The sequence below is a fragment of the Chinchilla lanigera genome, unplaced genomic scaffold, assembly GCF_000276665.1.
Source record: "Chinchilla lanigera isolate Chin_1 unplaced genomic scaffold, ChiLan1.0 scaffold00009, whole genome shotgun sequence".
In the NCBI taxonomy this organism is placed as follows: Eukaryota; Metazoa; Chordata; class Mammalia; order Rodentia; family Chinchillidae; genus Chinchilla; species Chinchilla lanigera.
The window spans coordinates 15523069-15532958 of record NW_004955410.1 but is presented as its reverse complement, the minus strand read 5'-3'; positions in this window follow the sequence as shown (position 1 = coordinate 15532958).

The following is a 9890-nucleotide window of genomic DNA, read 5'->3' as shown; positions in this document are numbered from 1 at the left end:
ATAGTGCCCTGAAATCCTTGACTGACTCCATGCGTGTGCTGTGAGTGAATACCCAGAGAAACTGTGGCCTTCACCACACTGTATCCATAATCCGGTGCATAATAGAACCACAATGTTGCTGCAACACAGTGGGAGACAAAGAGAGATGTGGATTCAGTCTTACAGCAGAAAATTCAGTCTGGACCAGGTCCAGTATTTGTTCGCAAGCGAGCTCTTGTGATAGGGGTATGTGTTACAGTTCAGGTATTCAGAAAGCAGGCTCTGCAGAAGAGATTTTCATGTAGGATTTTTACTGAGGGGCTCTGGGACAGATCGTGAGGGGCCTGGGAGGAAGGGTTAGGCAGAGGGGAGCTGGACTGAGGTGCTCTTGATGAAGAAGCCTCAACTGACCCCACAGCAAGTCCGAGCAGAGGCCTTCACAGCTGCCCCAGCTTTAGATGAGGAAATGGACCTTCTTAGCTCTGTGATCATTGGACGGCAGCTTCTGGGGCCCAGGGAAAAGGGAGGCAGCATTGATGCCACACAGGGTGAGAGCTCCTTTTAGCTGAGAACAGTGTCTGAGGTGGGCAGAGAGGCGGGGACCCCATCTGTGAGCCATTTGTACCCACACTCCTGGCAGCTAATGCCTCAGTGCTGCAAGGGACCCGGGTCAGGCACAGAGAACTCCACTACTCTGCCTGGGGTCGCTGTCACTATCATACCACGGCACTGTAGTCTCCGACCGGCACAGTAAGGTAAGTATTTCAGAGCTCAGAGTGGAAAGCGGTTGTTAACTGGATAAAAGAGAACATTTACTCCCTTTGGTTTAGAACAAGAATGGAATTATTAAGATCCTCACCAACTGGTTTTGGAAAACTTTTTTGATCATGGAGCTATAACAGCCTATAAGTGGGTGCTTAACGACCGGCTTTCCTGACAGATGAACCCTAAGCTCCGCGCGGGGCTGGATGCAGGGACCAGCACCAGGGAGGGCTGAAATTTCATGCACAATGAAGGAAATGCTCTCCCCAGGAAGAGAAATGACAGCAGATGGTGAGGTCAGCTTGTTAGCTCTATTTATCTAATTAAAGCTCTTACATATATTGTCAGGGAAAAATCAGCTGTCAAAAAGTCCACCTGGCCATAATTGATCATCATTAATAATTCTGTTCCAACTACTGCTGCCAAAATCCTAGTTACGATCACATAATCTCAATTAATTAAAAGCAGAACTCAAATAACTGAGCTCAGCATTACTTTCCCAAACTGGAACACAGTGGTGAGTGGCAGCGAAGAGGAGGACAGCGTGTTTGTTAGGTGAATATACTGGGACTTTAGGAGCCCCACTCTGTGAATAGAATCAGCACCCCCAGGAATAGGGAGCTGGGATCGGGCCTTTCTACTCAGGCTGAATTGTCCTAAGACTTGTGTATCTGAGTGCAGCACAATGTTAATGAAAACTAATGTGTCTGGAGCTCCTATTTGGCCTTTGAAACCAAACTCAGTTTGGGGCATTCTCTTGACCTTTATTGAGAGATCTTCATGTGAAATATCAATTTGCATACATCCATTGAGTGAAATTAGTTTTGACTTGCAGAAACAAGCCTGGTTCCTGGCCACTCTTTGGAGAGGTAAGGAAGAGGAATTAAGCATTTTCATTTGGAAGGAGTGGGGAGCACCCCTGGGCTATAGTTCATCAATCATTTTAAATATCAAATAATTACTGACATGTTTTGGTATAGCCTCTGAACCTTCCTGCATGACCCACACATGTACTTAGAAAGCACTTTACCAGCAAAACACAAGATATGTGTTCATCACACCAATGCTACAGACTATACATTTTCTTATATAACACATCCCTTGGTGCTTTAAACACATATCAATATATTATTAGATAATTATACCTATTAGAGTGTGCAGTTTCTAGGAGCTGGAGATTTAGCTCAGCGGCACAGCACCTGCCTGGCAAGCACAAGGTCGTGACTTCGATTCCCAGTACTGGGGGAAAAAAAAAAAAAAAGTGCAGTTTCTCAGGAGTGTGGCAACTAAACTTTGCTTTAAGTCTACTTAAACAGTTGAGCCAAAAGGCAGAGACATTAATGCAAACTAGCGTGGCAGTTGCACCTACCCATTAATATATAATCCATTAGAATTTTCAGACATGAAGGAACTGAAAAGAAGGATAGAGAAAGAGGAGATCACATAAGGGTAATACGCTTAAAACCATGAACCTGTTTGGGTGGTAGGCAAAACTCCCTTTGAAGTCAAAAGAGAGTTTACTACATAAGAAGCAAAGGATTTCGTTCCCAAGGAAGATTATGTGAAATGATGTTAGTTTAAATTAGCTCTCAGTAAGTAGAGAGTGGCTACACCTATAATTGGCTTTGTCATATAAAATCACACCAACTCAGACCTTACAGCTCTTTAGATTATATTTTCTCATGAAGCAAATCTCAGCCTCTGGGCCAGTTTTAACCTCACTGGGATGGTTTTGATATTTCCTATGAAAGTTTTACTTTCATAGGAAAGTAGGCAAGTGACAGATGCTTAAGTAAAATATCAAAGTTTACCTAATAGTTGCAAAAAGGACTTCAAAGATATAACATGTTAAATAATACTCCCTGTTGCTCTTCAACTATTTTTTTTTTTTTTGATCAGTATGTGACAGCAAATTTGAAATGTTCAAGCACACCGCTTAGCCTTATATTATTTGCCCACAGAACAACGTTACAGCTTAGGAACTGCCTATGAAATCTTTGGCCATTTTATGTTGTTGTTATTACAAGTGTGAGTTTTGAGAAGAAATGTCATAATCATAATAGATTTCTTACACACTGAGTTTTAAAACTCACAATTTTGACTTAGTAGTAGTGATGTTAGAAACCTGTGACATAAAACTGAACTTTGCTAAAACACAGATTGGAATTCCTTGACTTTCAAATCACTTCACTAGTATTTGAGCCTATACCATACCCCCATGGGAAATCTATATCTCAAGTCAACTTTGCGATTCACTAATAAATCTAATATTGGGGGTTAGTCTGCCAAGTACTGGAAAACCCTATCACTCAGGCCTCAGTAATGCCTTGAGGTAAGTTTGGTTATGATCTTTGTCTTAGCTTTCTGTCATGAGATCCCCAAGGCAAGTAACACAGAAAGACAAAGGGTTTATTTTGGCTTGTGGTTCTTGATTTTGCAGTCCAACACCAGGCAATCGGCTATGGGCCTCTGGCAAGGGCAGCACACCCTGGTGGGAGCAAAAGGCAGAGCCAACCACTTCCCTCACAAGCCTGTAAGCAGAGTGAGAGGCTCAGAGCCCGGGATCCCACAGTCCCTTCAGGAGCACATCCCTAGTGGCCAGACTGTCCATACACTCAGCCCTTATAGGGCCACAAGACTTCCCAATAAGGCTGCCTCAGGGACCAAGCTTTTAACACATGAGCTTTTGGGGCACACTGTATTCAAATCATAGGAATCCCTAGTTGACAAATGAGGGAAACTAGGGTGTGAGAAAATCAAGTATCTTGCCCAAGGTCATTCAACTATTAAAAAGTCAGGATTTGAAGCCAGGATCCTGGCTCCTGGCCCTCTGCTCTTTGCCTCATTGCAGCTCTACCACACTGGAATCACATGCAACATGAGTCAGTATGCTTCTCTGTGAACCATAACCACTAAATAAGAGTGAAACTTCAGTGGAAGTTAAAATTTGTGATAAATATGATCCATCAAAAAGTTGGGCGTCTGTGCAGACATTCCTAGGGCTTCAACTTTGAGGGCAGGCAAGACCTCAGCAAGTTTTTACAAATAACCAAGGCTATGCTGTGTTGCATCTGCTTTTTTTTTTATTGCTTTAGATTTGTATATTTTTAAAAGGAGAGTACCAATGAAAAATTGTTAATTTTAGCTGCCATGGTGGCACACACCTGTGATCCCAGAGAGGCTGTAGCAAAAGAATCATAAGTTTGCAGTCATCTTGGACTACAAAGAGAGACCTTATCTCAAGAAAAATGCAGTTAGTTCTGTTGTTGTTCTTGTTATTGTTGTTCTTATGGTACTTAAAAAAGAAGCAGGAGCTAGCAGGGAAATTCATTTATGTACCTTACCTCATTTTCAATAATGCCTGTCTTACTAGGTACTTTCTCATCACTGAGACACAATACCCTACACCCATCATTTAAAGGAAGTCAAGTTTGTTTCAGCTCACGGTTTATAGAGGTTCAGTCCATAGTCCAGTGGCTTCAAGGCAAGACTCCATGGCAGAGGGGCATGGCAGAGTTATAGCATTGGTGGACAGGAAGCAGAGAGGAACCAGAAAGGGAAAGAAACCCTTCCAGGCCATGCCCTAGTGAACCACTTCCTCCAACCAGATCCCGTCTCCCAACTGAGAGTCAGCTATAAACCCCCATAATCCAATTGCCTCCCCAAAGCCTCACCTATGAGCACATGAGGCTTTGGAGAAACATCTAGATATAAACCATAACAATATAAATATAAAAATACCCCTAATTATGTGCCTATTGACTATAAATAGCAAAAAATGGCAGATATGTCTATGTTTCTCTATTTTATTCAGTATTTTTATTGGGTTCAGTCAGTATAAGTTAAGCAAGCATCCATTCTACATACAGAGCTGAGTAGGGACAATGTCTAACACATAGCTGAATTAACAGTTTCCAGCCTCATCACTGTTTATCTACAGGATAATGACCAAATAAGAAGTGACTTATAAGTACACTGTTGGTCCAATGTAGTCATTAAGGTAGCTGAAAAAGCAAAACAATTGTGCAGATGCAATTAATTGCTTGTCAGTTGGTAGTTGATGGAATGGAGAAGCCCAAATTGACACAGTGGGCCTATTTGGCTATGTGTAGGAGATAGCTGAGCTTTCATTTCATCCACTGATTTTACTGTCTAGGTAAGGGCGAAGAAAACTGGGGGTAAAAGAAATAAAATTGGATTGAGGCAGACCTGAAGATGAGCAGTTGGCTCGTACTAGGGCTTGGTCAGTGACCAGGGCAGAGCGAGCCTCCATTACCTGGCAACTGGACAGTCCTACCAAGGTAAGGGAGGTAATTGGAGGAGACCAAAGCAGTTGCGGTGGGAGATCAATGCCATCTGCATCAGCAAATTCCGGCTCTAGATGCCTGCTGTTACTTGACAGGGGTCAAGTATAGAGGTAGCTTATATCTTGCTTAAGTTTACAAAATCCTTTCACATATATTATCTTAATGTAGTTCACACATCAAAAGGGTAAAGGTTTTGTCTTCCAGATCTCACAAAAAGAACTGAGACTTAGAAATAAGGGAGAGAAAGAGATGAAACTAACATTAACTGAGTGGCCATGGGCTGCATGCTCTATGTATGAAATTTAACTCCTCAAAACAGTCCTGCGAGTTTGAGATTTGCTTGAGAAAATCAGGGGTCTCTTCTCATTTCATTAGCTACTCCATTCCTCTGAGATCTTTCTTCTACCTTTGTAGTCAGATCCCGAGGCCACATTTCTACCACATGCCATTGGCTACTGACCATGCAGAGTGGACGAGTCCACCTGATCCAGCCTCAGCCCATTGAGACTCCATCGGGAACCAAGACCTCTGGAGATGGCTCTAAGCTTGCCCACCAACCTGTGAGGCGCCATGTGGAAAAGCCAAGCATGCTCGTCTACAGAGAAAAGAGTAAAGCCAACGGGCTCTAAGAGTATAAAAAGACCACATGGCCACAGAGATGGAGAGACTCAGACCCAAGAAGGAAGAGAGAAATTGAGAATCTGATGTCTCTCCCAGCCTGGTTTGCAGCATGCTTGCCTGTGCGCCCTGACGGTGAAGTTCATGCAGTAGCTCTGTTAAAACTGTTGCTTATACTGGCTTGAAGTCGATTTCCGTGACTCAGACACAGGAGCCTAGTTCCCCAAGCAGGAGTTTACATGGCTCCAACTGCAGAGGCCACAAGGTTAGGATGTCAGGGCACCATGTCACTTCTCACAGAGAGGGCTCCAAAAAAGATTGAAATATTCCACCCAGGTCTGAGTCACACTAATATTTATCACAGAGCAGAGAATGAATAGAGCGAGTCCTTCTTGAAACGTCAGTGCTTAACATAGAATAATTTGTTAATTTAATTGATAAGTGTTGTTGAGTCGATGAGTCTCAGAAATGAAAGAGGCTTTCCTGTGATTTTTCTAGCAGATGGTCACCAGCAACTGTGTGAGTCTCGCCCCTTCACGAGACATCATATTCTGTTACTAAGGAGCTCTGGGTACTGTGATACAGCCATAGGCTTTCTTCATACAACATTAGCTCTCACATCCTGGTTCTTTGAAACATAAGCCTCTCTCTTCCCAAGGACATCTCTTCATATGTTTGAAGAGAGCTCAGTCTATTTGTATCCTACTGAACTTCCCTTCAAAGATGCTATATGTCAAGGACCACCTACCACCATGAGGCAGGCTGTGGCGGTCATTGTCCAATTCTGGGTGCCTCCCTGTGCTCTAGGAGGATCCGAGGTATCATGTACAGCTGGCCACATTTTGAGGAAAGACTATTACTTAGCAATGATTTGAGCTCCAGGCACATACTGCTTAGAATACCCTAACCATGTATTTTTTTTATTATGGTAAAGGCCACATAACGTGAATCTACCCTCTTTACAGAATTTCAGTGAAAGTACAATAGTGTTAACTATAAGCACAATATTATAGAGCAGATCCCTACAATTTTCCTTTTGCATGACTGAAACTGTGTCCCCTTTGATGAGCAACTCCTTTCCCCTACCCCTGGAAACTCTCATTGTACTTTTCTCCAAGGAGTTGGACGACTTTGGGTACCTCATATAAATAGTTCATATATATGTGATGAAATTTTAGACAGCTACAAAAAAGAAAGAAATCCTGTCATACATACACAACGACATAAATGAACCCTGAAGATGTGCTAAAAAGTAAACGAGTCCCTTAAGGATAAATACTGCATAACCAGATTTTTCAAACTGTGCGGAATATTCCACATATACAAGCATACTTTTCATTTACTATTTTCTAAGTCATAAAAGAGTCTATGGGATGTCCTTATACAGTTATGAAATAATCAGAATACAAATATCTGAAGAGTCCTCATTAGCCAGCTAGAGGAGCAACATTTCTAACGCTTTTAAAGCCAACTGTGAGCCATTTTCTGACTGGACCATCTCCCTCCCACCAGAGGGAGCCACTGCTCTCCATTTTGAATTTATTGTGGCCTCCTCTTTGTTTATCTTTTTTTTTTTTTTTTTGGCATAAAATGCATGTCTTTAAATCACACATTGTATATATTATCCAATTTTAAACTATATAAAAAGAATCATGCTATTTATCATTTTTTCTGGTGTCTCTTTTTCATTCTGTATTGTTTTAAATATTCATCCACAATCCTATACTTTTGTTAATTTTAACTTCTTCATGGATCCATTTCCCCAACAGTAGGTATTCTGAGATGTTTCTAGTTTTATGCCTCTAAAGTTTCTTGTGAATGTTCTTGCACCTGCCTCCTTAAGCACATGTCCAAGATTTTCTGTGAGAGTCACACAGTAAGCACATGTTCATCTTTACCAGAAATATATTTCATTTCCAATCTTATTTTACCAATATGCATTCCCATCAACAATGTTTAAGAGGTCTGCAGTTCCAATTTCTTGCTATGCTTAATATTGTATAACTAATTGGTTTTTCCAATCTAATGGGGATAAAATGGTGCCTCACTGTGATATTAATTTGTTTTTTCTTGATTACTAATGAGGCTAAACACCATTTTGTTTGTTTATTGGTTGCTCTTGTATCCTCCCTGTGAGGTGCCTCTGTGCCTTTATCTACTGAGTTGAAATCTCTTTCTTATTGATGATTGGCTACATTTGCATATTCTGCATATTAACCTGTCATGTTAATGTATTACATATACCTGCTAATTTGTATCTTGTATTTTCTATTTTGTTTAGAGTGCTTTTGATAATCACATTTTTTATTTCAGTGTAGCTCAGTTTATTAGTATTTTTTCATGATGGTTCATAACGATTGTTTGTTTCATTTAAGAAATCTTTCCATATCTCAGGCATAGAGGCATTCTTTTGTAGTGTTTGTAATATATATTTCCCTTTCTCATTGAAATATTTGACTCATCTAGAGTTAAGGTTTATGTATCGTGTAGGTAAGGCTATATTTCCATTTTTAAAGATCCATATAATCAGTTGTTCCATGTGCTGAATCTTTTTTGTTTTGTTTTACTTATTGATCTACAATGCCAGTTCAATCACAGTAGTTCCCCTTACCCATGGCTTTGCTTGGCGTAGTTCCAGTTACCCATAGTCAACTGTAATTTAAAACACTAAATGGAAAAATTTCATAAATAAGTAATTCATAACTTTTAAAGTGTGCCCTTATCTGAGGAATGGAATGAAATCTCATGTCATGGTTTACCCTGCCCAGGAAGTGAATCATCCCTTTTTCTAGCAAATCCACCCTGTTTATGCTACACCTGCTGGTCACTGCATGATCAGGGTGACCATGGTGGTGTTGCAGTGCCAGTGTTCAAGAAGCCCTTACCCAGTAGTGTTAGGGCTGTGTCACATTGCTCACTCCACTGTATCTCATCACACAGGCGCTGTACCATCTCACATCACCACAAGGAGGATGGTGAGGGCGGTGCAGTCAGGGACTTTCAGAGATAGATCACATTCACATAAATTGTATTACAGTATATTGGACTTCGCCACAGGTATGAATATATAAGAAAAAACAGTGCACATAATGTTCTGTATGTCCATAGTTCCAGACACCCCTGGGCATCTTAGAACACATCCTGCATGGGTAAGCAGGAACTACTGTACCAGGTTCCACATGAAGTTGGGTGTGTTTCTGGGTTCGTTCTCTTCCATTAGACTATTTGTCCTTGCCTGCACTCACGCCTTACTATTTTTCTTAGTATAATGTTATTATAAGATTTTACATCAATACTACCAGTAACCCCTCCTGACTTTTCTCTGAGCATGTCAGGCATAGATTCTTTAGCTTATCTGGACTAGTACTTTAGCACAGTGAGTGCATTTTGCTTCATAATTTTGTCATCTTTTATATCCTCCTGTCCTCGTAACTTTTAATATCTTCATCTCATTTGTTGGTAAAACTTAGAGCAAGACATGGCCCATTTTTCCAGGAGTCTCTCAAGGGGACACATCATCAGGTCATTTGATCAGAAACAAAGTCATCACTCACTTGTGAGAAACAGTGATAAAATAATATGACTCCTAGTGAAGTTCTAGCCCTTTTTGGAGTTTGTGGATGACCATAGCTTTGTGGACCTAAAATGAGCAGTAGTGATATGAGTGTTTCAAACAAACAAACAAAAAGACAGGGGCAAATCTCGTGGTAAAATGACAGCTGATGAATTTTAGGATCTTATCAAAATGAGTTATAGAGTCTGTCATGTTTCTATGGGTGATAAAAATAGTTTTAATCTCAAAGGATGAAATATTAAAGAATATCATTGATGGAAAGGACTAAAAGTTTTTTGGAAACTCTTTAAATTGATTGTTCTCAATGACTTGACTTTATATATGACAAGAAAATAGAGGCCATCAGGTAAGAACCTCTTCAAATTTCTGCCCCACCCACCTGAATGGACCAGACACTGTCACAGCCTGGCTCTTTCACTGTCTCACTGGGAAAATGTGTCTCTCCTCCTGCTGAGAATTTGTCCTCTCAATTCACCCTTCCTTCTCACAAATCCTGCTGCATCCTGCACCCTCATTGTTCCAGAATCGTCTCTTTCCATCTCCTTGACGCCATCCTTTCCAGGTCTAACTCAGCTCAAATAGCTCTGATCTGAAATAAGCAACACTAAACAAAATAAACAAAGAAAACTCCTTGCTCTTACATCACCTGA